The sequence below is a fragment of the Dermacentor variabilis genome, chromosome 11 (assembly GCF_050947875.1).
Source record: "Dermacentor variabilis isolate Ectoservices chromosome 11, ASM5094787v1, whole genome shotgun sequence".
Lineage (NCBI taxonomy): Eukaryota > Metazoa > Arthropoda > Arachnida > Ixodida > Ixodidae > Dermacentor > Dermacentor variabilis.
Genome location: NC_134578.1, coordinates 113,428,835 through 113,447,648, shown reverse-complemented (window position 1 = coordinate 113,447,648; position 18,814 = coordinate 113,428,835). Strand labels below are relative to the sequence as shown.

Genomic DNA, 18,814 nt, shown 5'->3' with positions numbered 1-18,814 from the left:
GCTCTCTGGCGTCGTCGCCCTTGGAGCATACCAAATCAACCATGTATGGGCGGTGACGATGAAGACAGCCGAGGCTGCCGAAAAGCTGGCGGCCCTGAAGGAGCTGCAGGTGAAGGGGCGTCGCTGCCTGGTCATCGACCCCAAGGAACAACAGGTGAAGCTTCGTATCCACTGGCTTCTGCATGGGGTGGACGACGAAGACGTCAAGACCGCGCTGGCCTCCTTCGGCAAGGTGACGGAAGTGACCCGGGAGCGCTGGCGAGTGGATGGCGTTTCCGACAAGGGCTCGACGACCCGAGCAGTGCTGCTGCAGCTGAAGGCAGGAATGAAAGTCGACGACCTGCCCCACCAGATCCGCGTCGCCGGCGAGCTTGCGCTGGTGGTAGCCCCAGGACGTCCCATGCAGTGCCTGCGCTGCCGAGGCTCTGGCCACGTTCGTCGTGAATGCATGGTTCCCCGTTGCTCGCGGTGCAGGCTTTTTGGACACAACGACGCGGACTGTGTGCGTTCATACGCAGTAGCCGCGGGTTCGGCGGAGAGCGAGCCGTCGACGTTAGACCATGTAATGGACGTGACCGAGGCGGAGGAAGCGGCCACGGGAGCTGGAAACGGCAAAGTGGCGGCAGAAACCGGCGTGACGACCAAGCAAGCCGAAGGAGGAAGGAATATCCCTCCCCCCAAAGAACCAGCAGCTACAGTCGAGAGCGTGAAGACGGCCCCGCATGAAAATGAGAGCCACCAGCCAGCTACGGATGCAACGCGGGCAGAGGCGGACGACAACGCGACCCCTGCTAGCGCCCGCGTCGAATCCGTCTCGGCACCGGTCAAGAGATCCCTGCAGCACGAGGAGAAAGTCGACGGAAAGGCTGGCGGTGACTCCGAGGCACCACCCGCTAAGACGCTACCTGGAAGGCGCTCCACCCTCAAGCCTAAGCCGAACTTGGAGACTGACCGTAGGCTTACCCCGAAGCCGACCAAAGAGGAACCCGGGCGACGGCCGCCGGATGGCCACGGAGGCGTCTAGCGGTCAGCTAGACGTTAAGGTGAGCACCATGCTCCGGGCCTTCTCCCCTCCGGTTTTCACCAATAATGGCTACCAACTCGTCGCTTAGCCTCGGCACGCTAAACGTTCGAGGTCTGGCCGCCAAAAGGAAACAGAGTCAGGTTTACAGACTACTAGTGGACCACGACCTCGACGTTTTAGCTGTGCAAGAAACCAAGGTAGACGGCGAGGAGGAGACCGGGAGCATGGTGCAAAGGTTCACGTATAACTACTATACGGTAGTGAGCCACGCCTTAGGGACTTCGGCAGGGTGTGTGCTGTTCGTGAGGAAGCTCCCAGGTCTTGTTATAGATGGTTACTTCTCCTGTACTTCTGGTCGACTTGTCTTTTGTGACTTCAGCTATTGTAATGTCCAATGGCGCGTGTTTTGCATTTATGCGCCTAATACTGTGCAAGAGAGGGCAAATTTCTTTTTGAGTTTAAAGCATCATTTACATGTGCAAAAAATGATAGCCTGTGTAGGCGACTTCAACTGCGTATTGAAAGCTGAGGATAGGTCTACGCGTCGCGTGGTTTGTGACAAAAGTAGTGATATCCTGGCGCAGATCACACACGAATTCGAATAAGAAGATATCGCAGAATGTTTTCGCGGTCACGGAGACGTAAGCTACACTCACTTTCAGGGCACAAGTCACGCACGCTTAGACCGTATCTATCTTTCATATGATTTAGTTGAAAAATGCCAGTGCTACACAGTTACGGCCATATCATATTCTGACCACTGCCTGGTAAAATGCACGGTGGGCAGGAAGAAAGAACGAAACAAGTTCGTCTGGGAACTGTGGAAATTGAATGCAGAGCTGTTACGGGATGAAACTTTTAACGAAAATGTAGTGGCTACTCTGAATTCTTTTGGAACAGACAGTTCTACGAAATTTGGTGAGGAATGGGAGTTGCTAAAGCAAAGCATTAAATTGAAGGCAATCGAAAGAAGTAGCGTACTGCGATATGAACAAAAGGCCAGAGAAAAGGATTTAACAACATTGCTAGAAAAATTTGCGAAGCTTGAATGCATGCAACCTGGCGCCTATCAACAAGATATGCGCGCCGTTAAGAAGAAGCTCGAGGTATTCGACGAAGATCGCTTCCGAGGTGCGCTAGTGCGCGCCAGAGCAGAAAGGCTATCATGCGGGGAAACGCCAACGAAAAGAAAGAGCACTGGGGTTAGAAAAAAAGCACTCGAGACGTAAGCAGATTGAGGCTATCGAATATGAAGGGGTGGTATTAACGGATAACAATAATATAGGGCGTGCTTTCTTTGAGCATTACAAAGAACTTTTTACATTCAGGCCTGTCAACATGCACGATTTCAAGAAATTATTTTTGCAACGAATCCCACAGCTGTCGAGTGAGGTTAAAGAAACCTTAGAACGACCATTAACAGAACATGAAGTGATGAAAGCCATCGAAGACCTGAATCCTGGGAAGTCGCCAGGTCCAGACGGTCTTTCTGCCGCATGGTACAAATCGTTCAAAAGCCACCTAGCTCCTATCTTAACAGCAGTTTTCAAGGAAGCATATGAACTGAAAATACTTCCACCATCCTTTGGCCAGTCCCATACAGTACTAATACCGAAAACAGAAGAGACCGAAAAGCTCAAGCAACTTTCCTCCTACAGACCCATAGCGCTTACTAACTGCGACTACAAAATATTGATGAAGGTGTTGGCACGACGGGTCCAGTCAGTTATTCAGGAAGTAGTCGGCCCACACCAGACGTGTGGTATTCGTGGAAGAACCATTTTCACTAACATCCATAAAATGAAGTGTGTGCTGGAGTGTTGTGACGCCATGTGCGATGCAGTAGCCATCCTCCAGCTAGACTTGGAGAAGGCGTTTGATTGTGTTTCTCACGACATATTGCTTACCATCCTTGAACACGTTAATTTTGGCCACATAATCACTGAAGGGGTGACCATGGCGTACCGGAGCTGCTATACCAGACTTATAGTTAATCAGATGTTGGGGGCCCCCATTAACGTGAAGCGCTCCGTTCGCCAGGGTTGTCCACTCAGTCCACTCCTGTTTTGTGTCTACATAGAAACGCTATGTCTGGACATCATTGAAAATGAATGTATTAAGGGGTTTAGTCTTCAATCAGCAGAAGTGAAGCTACTGGCATACGCTGACGATGTGGCTGTGTGCTGTAAGGACAAACAAAGTGTATTGAATACTGTGAATATCGTCAAAAAGTTTGGTAACGTCATTAACAGCTACGTTAACTGGCAGAAATGTTTGGGGTTTTGGCATGGAAGATGGGCGTCTACACCAGACCACTTTTCGAACGTAAACTGGGTCACGACGCCAGTGAAGTACCTTGGAGCCCCCCTTGATGCCTACAAGGACAGTAGCGAGTACTGGAAGGAGCGGACAAAACAACTAAAAGAAAAAGCCGACCGATGGAACGCCTGTTACTTGTCAATATTCGCGAGAGCTACAGCGTGCAACATGTTTCTCGTGACAAAGATCTGCTACGTAATGCAGGTACTACAGTGCTCTCGTATTAATGTGCAGAAACTGCACCGCGTGTTCGCTGTATTCGTGTGGGCATCAAGCTGGGAGCGATGTAGCCGAGATAATCTCTTCCGGCGCGTGAAGGATGGTGGTCTGGGGTTGGCGCACCTCTTCCTGCGTCAACTGGTGAATAGATTCTCCTTCTTTCGAGATACAAACGACCCATTTCTGCGCACGGTGATCCAAATGAGGCTGTCAAGATCACTTCCCGAATTCGTTGTAGGTACGGAAATAATGCCAGGACCAGTCCGTGGTTTCTTTCGGGAAATAGTTCAGAGTGTTTCCTTTTTGCGTGTTCGTTTTTCAAGTGCATATTTGTGGAGTGTAAAACGGAAAAAGTTATATCGTGATTTATGTGACAGTGTTTTGCTGGTACCTATGTACAGAGCCCCGTACAGTGGAGGCCCAGGCCTAGATGTATTGAAAAGGGTGAAGAAGATGCCAGTTCAACCAGCCACTAAATCGTTCTTTTTTAAATTACACACTGGTACTGTACCTGTTAAATTCTTCCTTGAACAACGTGGGTTCTACATGCCATGGGGAACCCACTGCCTTATATGTAAAAAAACAAAGCATAGATCATGTCTTCATCCACTGTTGGGAAGGGGTCTTTTTCTGGGACGTGTTACAAAGGACTCTAAAAAAGGAGCTACCTATAGATCCCCACGGAATCAGGTTTCTGCCAGTATATGACGACGAAGGTTTCCCGTACGACCTGATCATGCTTACGGGCCTCCACTGTTTATGGCGCGCAAGAATGGCGGGTTACCATTGTGACCCGGATGCCCGACCGGCGCGTCTGTACTTTTGTGAATCCATGCAACGGTATGTGGAAGTGATGAAGATGCAACAGCCTGTTCCCGAGTGGCTGTCGAGGGTTGAACCCCTTACAGCACTAAAGGAATGTTAATCCGACAACGTCGTGCCACAGTAGCGGACGGCAGCGAATGTAAATATTACTGTTCCTTGTTCCGTTTGTGTATTCATCCCTTTTTGCTTCTTTGGTCTTTGTTTATATCATTTAGGAATTTGTGTTGTGATATGTCGAGGTCTGGCAATAAAGAAAAAAAAAAAGCGTCGGTGGTATAGTGGTTAGCATAGCTGCCTTCCAAGCAGTTGACCCGGGTTCGATTCCCGGCCGACGCAAATATTTTGTGCACATGCCCACACATAAGCTCCTCGTATCTATGCACATTATCATTTGGCATGTGTGAAATTGACCTTTTCTTTTATTCGTGGTAAAAGCGGCGTTCTATCGTTAGAAAAAAAAAGAAATAAACTCCTAGATTACCATAATGTGAAGACCCTGCATCTGCCTAATAAATCCATTCCGTGCACTGGGCGTCATTTTATTCCGGCTGTGTCGACACTCTTTTTGCAATTAACAACTGAAGTAAGACTGGTTGGAACAACCGAAAACACGCGTCGGTGGTATAGTGGTTAGCATAGCTGCCTTCCAAGCAGTTGACTCGGGTTCGATTCCCGGCCGACGCAAATATTTTGTGCACATGCCCGCACGTCAGCTCCTCGTATCTAAGCACATTATCAGTTGGCATGTGTGAAATTGACCTTTTCTTTTATTCGTGGTAAAAGCGGCGTTCTATCGTTAGAAAAAAAAAGAAATACACTCCTAGATTACCATAATGCGAAGGCAATGTATCTGCCTGTTAAATCCATTCCGTGCGCTGGGCGTCATTTTATTCCGGCTGTGTCGACACTCTTGTTGCAAATAACAACTGAGGTAAGACTGGTTGGAACAACCGAAAAACACGCTTCGGTGGTATAGTGGTTAGCATAGCTGCCTTCCAAGCAGTTGACTCGGGTTCGATTCCCGGCCGACGCAAATATTTTGTGCACATGCCCACACATAAGCTCCTCGTATCTATGCACATTATCAGTTGGCATGTGTGAAATTGACCTTTTCTTTTATTCGTGGTAAAAGCGGCGTTCTATCGTTAGAAAAAAAATAAATACACTCCTAGATTACCATTATGCGAAGGCGATGTATCTGCCTGTTAAATCCATTCCGTGCGCTGGGCGTCATTTTATTCCGGCTGTGTCGACACTCTTCTTGCAAATAACGACTGAAGTAAGACTGGTTGGAACAACCGAAAACACGCGTCGGTGGTCTAGTAGTTAGCATAGCTGCCTTCCAAGCAGTTGACCCGGGTTCGATTCCCGGCCGACGCAAATAATTTGTGCACATGCCCACACGTCAGCACCTCGTATCTATGCACATTATCAGTTGGCATGTGTGAAATTGACCTTTTCTTTTATTCGTGGTAAAAGCGGCGTTCTATCGTTAGAAAAAAAAAGAAATACACTCCTAGATTACCATAATGCGAAGGCAATGTATCTGCCTGTTAAACCCATTGCGTGCGCTGGGCGTCATTTTATTCCGGCTGTGTCGACACTCTTGTTGCAAATAACAACTGAAGTAAGACTGGTTGGAACAACCGAAAACACGCTTCGGTGGTCTAGTGGTTAGCATAGCTGCCTTCCAAGCAGTTGACCCGGGTTCGATTCCCAGCCGACGCAAATATTTTGTGCACATGCCCACACATAAGCTCCTCGTATCTATGCACATTATCAGTTGGCATGTGTGAAATTGACCTTCTCTTTTATTCGTGGTAAAAGCGGCGTTCTATCGTTAGAAAAAAAAAAGAAATACACTCCTAGATTACCATAACGCGAAGGCAATGTATCTGCCTGTTAAATCCATTCCGTGCACTGGGCGTCATTTTATTCCGGCTTTGTCGACACTCTTTTTGCAATTAACAACTGAAGTAAGACTGGTTGGAACAACCGAAAACACGCGTCGGTGGTATAGTGGTTAGCATAGCTGCCTTCCAAGCAGTTGACTCGGGTTCGATTCCCGGCCGACGCAAAGATTTTGTGCACATGCCCACACATAAGCTCCTCGTATCTATGCACATTATCAGTCGGCATGTGTGAAATTGACCTTTTCTTTTATTCGTGCTAAAAGCGGCGTTCTATCGTTAGAAAAAAAAAGAAATACACTCCTAGATTACCATAATGCGAAGGCAATGTATCTGCCTGTTAAATCCATTCCGTGCGCTGGGCGTCATTTTATTCCGGCTGTGTCGACACTCTTGTTGCAAATAACAACTGAAGTAAGACTGGTTGGAACAACCGAAAACACGCTTCGGTGGTATAGTGGTTAGCATAGCTGCCTTCCAAGCAGTTGACCCGGGTTCGATTCCCAGCCGACGCAAATATTTTGTGCACATGCCCACACATAAGCTCCTCGTATCTGTGCACATTATCAGTCGGCATGTGTGAAATTGACCTTTTCTTTTATTCGTGGTAAAAGCGCCGTTCTATCGTTAGAAAAAAAAAGAAATACACTCCTAGATTACCATAATGCGAAGGCAATGTATCTGCCTGTTAAATCCATTCCGTGCGCTGGGCGTCATTTTATTCCGGCTGTGTCGACACTCTTGTTGCAAATAACAACTGAAGTAAGACTGGTTGGAACAACCGAAAACACGCTTCGGTGGTATAGTGGTTAGCATAGCTGCCTTCCAAGCAGTTGACCCGGGTTCGATTCCCAGCCGACGCAAATATTTTGTGCACATGCCCACACATAAGCTCCTCGTATCTATGCACATTATCAGTCGGCATGTGTGAAATTGACCTTTTCTTTTATTCGTGGTAAAAGCGCCGTTCTATCGTTAGAAAAAAAAAAGAAATACACTCCTAGATTACCATAATGCGAAGGCAATGCATCTGCCTGTTAAATCCATTGCGTGCGCTGGGCGTCATTTTATTCCGGCTGTGTCGACACTCTTGTTGCAAATAACAACTGAAGTAAGACTGGTTGGAACAACCGAAAACACGCTTCGGTGGTATAGTGGTTAGCATAGCTGCCTTCCAAGCAGTTGACCCGGGTTCGATTCCCGGCCGACGCAAATATTTTGTGCACATGCCCACACGTCAGCTCCTTGTATCTCTGCACGTTATCAGTTGGCATGTGTGAAATTGACCTTTTCTTTTATTCGTGGTAAAAGCGCCGTTCTATCGTTAGAAAAAAAAAGAAATACACTCCTAGATTACCATAATGCGAAGGCAATGTATCTGCCTGTTAAATCCATTCCGTGCGCTGGGCGTCATTTTATTCCGGCTGTGTCGACACTCTTGTTGCAAATAACAACTGAAGTAAGACTGGTTGGAACAACCGAAAACACGCTTCGGTGGTATAGTGGTTAGCATAGCTGCCTTCCAAGCAGTTGACCCGGGTTCGATTCCCAGCCGACGCAAATATTTTGTGCACATGCCCGCACATAAGCTCCTCGTATCTATGCACATTATCAGTCGGCATGTGTGAAATTGACCTTTTCTTTTATTCGTGGTAAAAGCGCCGTTCTATCGTTAGAAAAAAAAAAGAAATACACTCCTAGATTACCATAATGCGAAGGCAATGCATCTGCCTGTTAAATCCATTGCGTGCGCTGGGCGTCATTTTATTCCGGCTGTGTCGACACTCTTGTTGCAAATAACAACTGAAGTAAGACTGGTTGGAACAACCGAAAACACGCTTCGGTGGTATAGTGGTTAGCATAGCTGCCTTCCAAGCAGTTGACCCGTGTTCGATTCCCGGCCGACGCAAATATTTTGTGCACATGCCCACACGTCAGCTCCTTGTATCTCTGCACGTTATCAGTTGGCATGTGTGAAATTGACCTTTTCTTTTATTCGTGGTAAAAGCGCCGTTCTATCGACTGAAGTAACGACTGAAGTAAGACTGGTTGGGACAACCGAAAACACGCGTCGGTGGTATAGAGGGTTTCGGCTTTCTGCCGCGCTAGCGAGCGGACGTGCCGATCATGAGCTCCGTAGGAGCGGCTTCAGCGGCCCAGCAGGGCCGCGGTACCAGGAGTTTTGCCTCAGAAGACCCGGAATACCAAGTTTTGCTGCCTCAATTGCCGACAGGTCGGATAGTGTTAAATACAGTTTTTCTGCATGCGGATGTGCGTGCCAGGCCGTATCGTGTGGAACATTTCCGAGATGCGTTGGCTAGCTTAGGCCTACTTGCCGATGTCATCGCCCTAGGGGCGTATCAGATGAGCCACGTTTGGGCGGTTACTTTCAAGAGCGACGAAGGCGCGAAAAAGCTTTCAAGCGCCAAGAACCTCAAGGTGAATGAACATCGGTGCATTGTCGTTGATCCTGCCAATCAGGACGTGCGGCTGAAGTTGCATTGGATGCTTCATAACGTGTCGGACGAGGATATACGGACAGCCCTGTTACCGTTCGGAAAGGTCACGGACGTTTTCCATGAAAAGTGGCGTGTTCAAGGAGTTCAAGATAAAGCATCGTCGACACGGGCGGTGTCCCTGGTTCTGAAGACGGGTATGACCGTAGAAGACCTGCCCCATCAACTTCGTGTAGCTGGTGAGCAGACCCTAGTTGTGGTACCGGGCAGAGCACCCCTTTGCCTGAAGTGCCGAAACACCGGACATGTCCGACGTGACTGCCGCGTCCCGCAATGTGCAGTATGCCGTCGCTACGGCCACCAGGATACGGAATGTGTTAAGACTTACGCATCCGTCGCAGGACCTGCGCTTCGAGAGGACGTGGCTGACCTGTTAATGGATGAGGCTGACGTTGATGAGGCTTCCCGCGTGCTAGTACCACCGGCGGACATAGTTGCAACACCTTATGTGCCGGCTGCTAAAGCCACGAAGGTGGTAAATGTGCTGCCTACGAGCCCGAAAGATGCAGTGCAAAGGCCATGCGACGAAGGAGCCAAAGAAGAATCGGCCGCAAAATCCGCCACTGCCGAGGAGGCCGCCACGGAGCACTGACCGGCAACTCCTTTGATGGACGTCGAAGAATCGAGTGCAAGCAATGTGGCTATGAAAAGAGCGAGGGACTCAACCGGCAACCTGGACGGCAGCCTGGACGGCAACCTTGACAACGGGGCCAAAGACGAGCCGCCGCCAAAAGCGCAGGCGGGTCGTCGTGTGCCCGTGCGCCCGAAGCCAAACATCCCGCCGGAAAGACGGCCGGCGGCAAAACCGCCTAAGTAGGACTCGGCGCCTACTGGGGCGCCCGGACTAACGTCGTGAAGAGATGGCGTCCTTTTTGGAATCGGGCTTCGCGTACGCTCTAAAGGTACGCGTGTGGATCGAGCGGTTTTCAGTGCAAAAGTTATGCATGCAAATTTTTCTACAGTGTGTCTGGATCGCTTGTTCTTCAGCGACACCGTGCGATCGGCTTGCTTTTGCAGATAAATGGCGGTGAAACTAGAGAGAGCACTGAGAGTTGCCACGTTAAATGTCCGTGGCCTTGGAGCGCGAAGGAGGCAGTATCAACTTAGCCGCTTGTGTATGGAGAAGGAACTCGATGTAGTTGCCTTACAAGAAACTAAGGTCGAAACCCAAGAGCAGACCGATCGCATGGTGACGCCTTTCACGGCGCATTACAATGTGTGCGTGTGCCATGCGAATGGCACATCAGGCGGATGTGCGTTGTTAATACGGAAGAGTGCTGGTATTATTGAAGAAAGTGTAACTGTTTCTGAAACTGGCCGCTTGCTTATTGTAGATTTTTCTTTTTCCCACGATTTGTGGCGGCTCGTATGCGTTTATGCGCCAAACAATGTGAATGATCGATTTTTGTTTTTTGAATGTATCGAGCAATATCTAAAATGTGATCGCTTTGTCATATTACTTGGTGATTTTAACTGTGTGTGTTCTCCGGAAGACCGACTAAAAAGGGAAAGGGTTCGCGATAAAAGTGCTCTCCTTTTGAGCAGACTAATTGAAGACCACAACTTAGAAGATGTGGGCCTAGTCCTCACTGATGGTATGATTCCGCAGTACACGCACATTCAGCGAAATAGCCGAGCAAGGCTGGACAGAGTGTATGTTTCTGACGACTTGATCACCCTTTGTAATAGTTATAACGTCGCACCGCAATCGTTCACGGACCATAGCCTGGTAAGCTTCTCGATTGGGGAAAAAGTTAAAAGAACACGATTCAACTGGAACATGTGGAAATTCAACGAAAAGCTGCTTGATGATGAACCATTTGTGCGCAGAGTTAAGGAAAAGATAACAGAGTTGATGACAAATGAGGGTGAATATTTTACTGCCACATGGGAGGAATTTAAGATTCAAGTTAAGTTCATTGCAATAGAAAGAGGAAGCAGCCTTCAGCACGATAAATTACAGAAACAAAGAGAGCTGCAAAGACAGCTAAAATATCTGTCAAGCGCACAAAATGCGGGTCACGATCTATTAGCTGAAAACGGAAAGAAAGTAAGACACGAGCTTGAAGTTATCGACGCCGAGCGATACAAAGCAGCAGTTATACGCGCTAGAAGCGAACGCCTATGGATGGGTGAGATACCAAACAAACGGGCAATGAGCGATGAAAAGCGTCACGCGTCAAGAAATGAGATCCTACAGATACGTCTTCAAAACGAGGTGACGTCAGACGCTTCGTCGATTGAGAAAGCTTTTGTGGAACACTATCGCGAATTGTTCGGCAATGTGACTCCTTCTGGACTGGCCTTCGAGAGTGAATTCATGAGCGAGATGCCAAGGTTGGATGACGACGTTAGAGAAAGTCTTGAGAGACCAACAGCTGTGTCCGAGATTGAAAGGGCGATAGAAGAACTGCCATCAGGCAAATCGCCAGGGCCGGACGGCCTAGGCGCCGCTTTTTACAAGGCATTCAGTCAGGAGTTTGCGTGTATATTGCACCGACTACTCTCAGAGGCGTATGAATTTAAAAAAGTACCACCCTCATTCCAGACTTCGCACATAGTATTAATTCCGAAAACCGATGAACGGGAAAAGCTCCTTTCAGTAAGTTCATACAGACCGATAAGTCTGACCAACACAGATTACAAAATATTTATGAAAGTACTGGCTCGACGATTTCAAAGCGTGATTCAGCAGCTTGTAGGGCCACACCAGACGTGTGGCATTAAAGGCCGCACCATTTTCACGAACACCCACATTGCAAGGAATGTGCTTGAATGTTGCGATGCCATTGGGGGTCGGGTGGCCATGTTGCAGCTAGACCTTGCGAAGGCGTTCGACCGGGTGTCACATGAGGTGCTTTTCGCTATACTGCAGTACTGTAATGTTGGGAGCGTCATTGTAGATGGCGTTAAAATGGCTTATGAAGACTGTTACATGCAGCTTATAGTTAATAAGTGTCTTAGTTCGCGGGTGCCACTCCGCTCGTCTGTACGGCGAGGCTGTCCCTTGTCTCCCTTGCTTTTTGCCCTGTACCTCGAACCCTTTTGTATGGCAGTCATACGGTATGAAAACATTCGTGGTTTTAGGCTGCACGCCGCAGAAGTTAAAATGCTAGCTTATGCAGATGACGTCGCCGTCTTTTGTGAAGACAGGGAAAGCGTGGTCGAGGCTGTCCGCCTTGCAAGATCCTTTTGTAGGTACACTGATGCCCAGATAAACTTCGAAAAAAGTGTTGGGATATGGCATGGAAGCTGGGACGCGACACCCACAAAATTCGACGGTATGCAGTGGACTACAGTGCCTCCACTGTATCTAGGAGTGCCCCTTGAGCACTATCGGGACTCGACACAGTTGTGGACCGGCCAAATAGAATCAATGAAAGAAAAGATAAAAGGATGGCAGGGCCGGGGATTGTCAGTGTTTGCACGTGCTTCAGCTTGCAATATATTTTTAATTGCCAAAGTTTGGTACATACTGCAAGTAATGTTCATGTCCCGTGTAAACGTTCAAAAAATGCATCGAGTGTTTGCTACCTTCATCTGGAACTCCACTTGGGAGCGATCCAGTCGAACAAATCATTTTCGCACAGTTCGAAATGGGGGCCTTGGGCTCTCACACTTGTTCATTAGACAGATCGTATCGCGGTTCATCTTCCTGCGAGATGAAAGAAATGTTTTTCTCCGTACGGTCATTCAGGCGAAAATGGCAACAGAACTGCCTGAATTTGTTGTGTCCACATCTAGTGCTATCACTAGAGCGACTGGGTACTATCGTGAAGTCGTTGCATCTTTTAGAATACTCTGCGCACGTTTTTCGCTGGAGTACTTGTGCTCAGTGAGAAGAAAGAAACTGTACGCAGATTTAGTTGACAGTACGTTACCTATCCCACTGTATAGGAGTGTTTATTGTGGAGGCCCAGGAAAAGATGTGCTGAAACGAGTCAAAAGGATGCCTGTAAGACCTGCTGCGAAAACTTTCTTTTTCCACCTACACACGAACACCCTCCCCGTTAAAGTATGGCTAGAACAGAAAGGAATATTCGTACCCTGGACTACCAATTGCCGGCTGTGTAAAAAGCCTGAAACAATTGAACACGCCTTCATTGAGTGTTGGGACGCTGTCTTTCACTGGGACATCTTGCAGCGCACTCTTAAAGAAGAACTCCCCATAAACCCCTATGGAATTCGGTTCCTTCCAGTTGAAAGCGATGACGGGCCACCGTTCGACATGTTCATGTTGCTGGGTCTCCACAGTTTGTGGAAAACAAGAATGGCTGTACGTCATGCTGATGTGAATGTGTGCTCTGCGCGAGAGAACTTCATTGAAAGTATGTCACTATTACGAGAAGTGTATCGTGCACAAAGCGAAACCCTAGACTGGGTTAGCATCCTTGATGAGCTGGTGTGCCTCAAGAAATTTTAGCGACCATCCCACCTGATGTGATGTGGGTGCACTGTGTATATGGATTTGTTTTTTTTTGTGTGTTAATGTCTAAGCAGGCAATAAAGAAAAAAAAAAGCGTCGGTGGTATAGTGGTTAGCATAGCTGCCTTCCAAGCAGTTGACTCGGGTTCGATTCCCAGCCGACGCAAATATTTTGTGCACATGCCCACACGTCAGCTCCTCGTATCTCTGCACATTATCAGTTGGCATGTGTGAAATTTACCTTCTCTTTTATTCGTGGTAAAAGCGGCGTTCTATCATTAGAAAAAAAAAAGAAATACACTCCTAGATTACCATAATGCGAATGCAATGTATCTGCCTGTTAAATCCATTCCGTGCGCTGGGCGTCATTTTATTCCGGCTGTGTCGACACTCTTGTTGCAAATAACAACTGAAGTAAGACTGGTTGGAACAACCGAAAACACGCTTCGGTGGTATAGTGGTTAGCATAGCTGCCTTCCAAGCAGTTGACTCGGGTTCGATTCCCAGCCGACGCAAATATTTTGTGCACATGCCCACACATAAGCTCCTCGTATCTATGCACATTATCAGTTGGCATGTGTGAAATTGACCTTTTCTTTTATTCGTGGTAAAAGCGGCGTTCTATCGTTAGAAAAAAAAAGAAATACACTCCTAGATTACCATAACGCGAAGGCAATGTATCTGCCTGTTAAATAAAATCCGTGCGCTGGGCGTCATTTTATTCCGGCTGTGTCGACACTCTTGTTGCAAATAACAACTGACGTAAGACTGGTTGGAACAACCGAAAACACGCTTCGGTGGTATAGTGGTTAGCATAGCTGCCTTCCAAGCAGTTGACTCGGGTTCGATTCCCAGCCGACGCAAATATTTTGTGCACATGCCCACACATAAGCTCCTCGTATCTATGCACATTATCAGTTGGCATGTGTGAAATTGACCTTTTCTTTTATTCGTGGTAAAAGCGGCGTTCTATCATTAGAAAAAAAAAAGAAATACACTCCAAGATTACCATAATGCGAATGCAATGTATCTGCCTGTTAAATCCGTTCCGTGCGCTGGGCGTCATTTTATTCCGGCTGTGTCGACACTCTTGTTGCAAATAACAACTGAAGTAAGACTGGTTGGAACAACCGAAAACACGCTTCGGTGGTATAGTGCTTAGCATAGCTGCCTTCCAAGCAGTTGACTCGGGTTCGATTCCCAGCCGACGCAAATATTTTGTGCACATGCCCACACATAAGCTCCTCGTATCTATGCACATTATCAGTTGGCATGTGTGAAATTGACCTTTTCTTTTATTCGTGGTAAAAGCGGCATTCTATCATTAGAAAAAAAAAGAAATACACTCCTAGATTACCATAATGCGAAGGCAATGTATCTGCCTGTTAAATAAAATCCGTGCGCTGGGCGTCATTTTATTCCGGCTGTGTCGACACTCTTGTTGCAAATAACAACTGAAGTAAGACTGGTTGGAACAACCGAAAACACGCTTCGGTGGTATAGTGGTTAGCATAGCTGCCTTCCAAGCAGTTGACCCGGCTTCGATTCCCAGCCGACGCAAATATTTTGTGCACATGCCCACACATAAGCTCCCCGTATCTATGCACATTATCAGTTGGCATGTGTGAAATTGACCTTCTCTTTTATTCGTGGTAAAAGCGGCGTTCTATCATTAGAAAAAAAAAAGAAATACACTCCTAGATTACCATAATGCGAATGCGATGTATCTGCCTGTTAAATCCATTCCGTGCGCTGGGCGTCATTTTATTCCGGCTGTGTCGACACTCTTGTTGCAAATAACAACTGAAGTAAGACTGGTTGGAACAACCGAAAACACGCTTCGGTGGTATAGTGGTTAGCATAGCTGACTTCCAAGCAGTTGACCCGGGTTCGATTCCCAGCCGACGCAAATATTTTGTGCACATGCCCATACATAAGCTCCTCGTATCTATGCACATTATCAGTTGGCATGTGTGAAATTGACCTTTTCTTTTATTCGTGGTAAAAGCGGCGTTCTATCGTTAGAAAAAAAAAAGAAATACACTCCTAGATTACCATAATGCGAATGCGATGTATCTGCCTGTTAAATCCATTCCGTGCGCTGGGCGTCATTTTATTCCGGCTGTGTCGACACTCTTGTTGCAAATAACAACTGAAGTAAGACTGGTTGGAACAACCGAAAACACGCTTCGGTGGTATAGTGGTTAGCATAGCTGCCTTCCAAGCAGTTGACCCGGCTTCGATTCCCAGCCGACGCAAATATTTTGTGCACATGCCCACACATAAGCTCCTCGTATCTATGCACATTATCAGTTGGCATGTGTGAAATTGACCTTTTCTTTTATTCGTGGTAAAAGCGGCGTTCTATCGTTAGAAAAAAAGGAAATACACTCCTAGATTACCATAATGCGAAGGCAATGTATCTGCCTGTTAAATCCATTGCGTGCGCTGGGCGTCATTTTATTCCGGCTGTGTCGACACTCTTGTTGCAAATAACAACTGAAGTAAGACTGGTTGGAACAACCGAAAACACGCTTCGGTGGTATAGTGGTTAGCATAGATGACTTCCAAGCAGATGACCCGGGTTCGATTCCCAGCCGACGCAAATATTTTGTGCACATGCCCACACATAAGCTCCTCGTATCTATGCACATTATCAGTTGGCATGTGTGAAATTGACCTTTTCTTTTATTCGTGGTAAAAGCGGCGTTCTATCGTTAGAAAAAAAAAGAAATACACTCCTAGATTACCATAATGCGAAGGCAATGTATCTGCCTGTTAAATACAATCCGTGCGCTGGGCGTCATTTTATTCCAGCTGTGTCGACACTCTTGTTGCAAATAACAACTGAAGTAAGACTGGTTGGAACTACCGAAAACACGCTTCGGTGGTATAGTGGTTAGCATAGCTGCCTTCCAAGCAGTTGACTCGGGTTCGATTCCCAGCCGACGCAAATATTTTGTGCACATGCCCACACATAAGCTCCTCGTATCTATGCACATTATCAGTTGGCATGTGTGAAATTGACCTTTTCTTTTATTCGTGGTAAAAGCGGCGTTCTATCGTTAGAAAAAAAAAGAAATACACTCCTAGATTACCATAATGCGAAGGCAATGTATCTGCCTGTTAAATCCATTGCGTGCGCTGGGCGTCATTTTATTCCGGCTGTGTCGACACTCTTGTTGCAAATAACAACTGAAGTAAGACTGGTTGGAACAACCGAAAACACGCTTCGGTGGTATAGTGGTTAGCATAGATGACTTCCAAGCAGATGACCCGGGTTCGATTCCCAGCCGACGCAAATATTTTGTGCACATGCCCACACATAAGCTCCTCGTATCTATGCACATTATCAGTTGGCACGTGTGAAATTGACCTTTTCTTTTATTCGTGGTAAAAGCGGCGTTCTATCGTTAGAAAAAAAAAGAAATACACTCCTAGATTACCATAATTCGAAGGCAATGTATCTGCCTGTTAAATCCAATCCGTGCACTGGGCGTCATTTTATTCCGGCTGTGTCGACACTCTTGTTGCAAATAACAACTGAAGTAAGACTGGTTGGAACAACCGAAAAACACGCTTCGGTGGTATAGTGGTTAGCATAGCTGCCTTCCAAGCAGTTGACCCGGGTTCGATTCCCAGCCGACGCAAATATTTTGTGCACATGCCCACACATAAGCTCCTCGTATCTATGCACATTATCAGTTGGCATGTGTGAAATTGACCTTTTCTTTTATTCGTGGTAAAAGCGGCGTTCTATCGTTAGAAAAAAAGGAAATACACTCCTAGATTACCATAATGCGAAGACCCTGCATCTGCCAAATAAATCCATTCCGTGCACTGGGCGTCATTTTATTCCGGCTGTGTCGACACTCTTGTTGCAATTAACAGCTGAAGTAAGACTGGTTGGAACAACCGAAAACACGCGTCGGTGGTATAGTGGTTAGCATAGCTGCCTTCCAAGCAGTTGACTCGGGTTCGATTCCCGGCCGACGCAAACATTTTGTGCACATGCCCACAAGCCAGCTCCTTGTATCTCTGCACGTTATCAGTTGGCATGTGTCAAATTGACCTTCTCTTTTATTCGTGGTAAAAGCGGCGTTCTATCGTTAGAAAAAAAAAAGAAATACACTCCTAGATTACCATAATGCGAAGGCAATGCATCTGCCTGTTAAATCCATTGCGTGCGCTGGGCGTCATTTTATTCCGGCTGTGTCGACACTCTTGTTGCAAATAACGACTGAAGTAAGACTGGTTGGGACAACCGAAAACACGCGTCATTCTGCTTCCGGCAGCCGAGCTGAGCGGTTAGCAGAATCATGGGCTCCAGTGGAGCAGCGACAGCGGCCACTTCTGGCCGCGGAACCAGGCTAAACGACGATAAGGATTATGCCTTTATTTTGCCGCAACTGCCTAAAGGTCAAGTAGTGATTAATACCGTCTTTTTGCACGGTGATGTACGTGCGAGACCGTACAAGGTGGAAGATTTCAGGGACGCCCTTCTGTCGACGGGCCTGCTGCCTAATGTGGTATGCATAGGGGCGTACCAGATCAACCACGTCTGGGCAGTGACCTTCAACGATGCGACTGCCACAAGAAGAATGCTGGACCTTAAGGAACTTCAAGTTAAGGGACGACGATGCGTCATCGTTGACCCGCAGGATCAGCAGGTGAAGCTAAGGCTTCACTGGCTGCTGTACGGCGTTGCCGACGAGGACGTTCGGACGGCATTCGCGGCGTTCGGCAAGGTGGAGGAGGTGAGCCGGGAGCGATGGCGCGTCGAAGGCATGGCAACGAAGACCTCAACCACCAGGACCGTCATTCTCAAATTGAAATGCGGCATGAAAGTGAAGGACCTGCCACATCAGATACGCGTCGGCGGAGAGTTGGCCTTGGTCGTCGTGCCCGGTCGAGCGATGCAGTGCCTGCGCTGCCACGGCACGGTACACGTCCGCCGTGAGTGCAGAGTCCCCCGATGTACCTTATGTAGACGTTTCGGCCACGTCGACGATGACTGCGTAAGATCTTATGCCACCGTAACAGGTCCAGAAGCTAGTGACGTTGCGGCAGAGCACGTCATGGACGTGGCCGAAGCGGAGGACGCTGCTAAAGGAACGCTAGACAAGGTCTCGACAGCGACAGCCAGTGGGACGACGCCTTTGGGCGTGGTCAGCAATGTGGCTGATACTACCGTGAAGCCGAGTGGGATGCTGCAGGTCGCGACCGCTGAGGTCCAGTCTACGCGGAGCAGTAGTGAGGACCCGCCCGACAACGATGCGACGGCTATGCAGCAGGAGGAGGCCGTCCTCGACTGCGACCGGACTTCGAATCTTGGAGCGCCAGTCAAGCGCCCCCATGACCAGACTAAGGACCGCAACGACGGTGCGACCGGCACCAGCGAAGGGCCGCCGACAAAGACACCTCTTGGGAGGCGCACGAGCTTGAAACCAAAGCCGAACGTCCCACCTGAGAGAAAGCCTGCGGACAAAGTGGCGCCCACAAACAACGCCGGGAAGCCGGGAGGTCCCGGAGGCGGCTAGCCGAGGGCTGGTCGTGAACGGTAAGCACCATGCTCC

The 18,814-nt window shown here is 47.9% G+C and overlaps 5 non-coding genes across 5 annotated transcripts; all 5 read left to right on the top strand.

The window, feature by feature from the left end:
* Positions 1 to 4,651: 4,651 nt before the first annotated feature.
* TRNAG-UCC (transfer RNA glycine (anticodon UCC)) lies at positions 4,652 to 4,723 on the top strand. Its single transcript has one exon. It is a non-coding gene; the product is annotated as a tRNA-Gly (tRNA).
* A 276-nt stretch (positions 4,724 to 4,999) lies between these two features.
* On the top strand, positions 5,000 to 5,071 carry TRNAG-UCC (transfer RNA glycine (anticodon UCC)). Its single transcript has one exon. It is a non-coding gene; the product is annotated as a tRNA-Gly (tRNA).
* Positions 5,072 to 6,392: 1,321 nt separating this feature from the next.
* On the top strand, positions 6,393 to 6,464 carry TRNAG-UCC (transfer RNA glycine (anticodon UCC)). Its single transcript has one exon. It is a non-coding gene; the product is annotated as a tRNA-Gly (tRNA).
* A 973-nt stretch (positions 6,465 to 7,437) lies between these two features.
* On the top strand, positions 7,438 to 7,509 carry TRNAG-UCC (transfer RNA glycine (anticodon UCC)). The gene has a single exon. It is a non-coding gene; the product is annotated as a tRNA-Gly (tRNA).
* A 9,654-nt stretch (positions 7,510 to 17,163) lies between these two features.
* Positions 17,164 to 17,235, top strand: TRNAG-UCC (transfer RNA glycine (anticodon UCC)). Its single transcript has one exon. It is a non-coding gene; the product is annotated as a tRNA-Gly (tRNA).
* Positions 17,236 to 18,814: the final 1,579 nt, after the last annotated feature.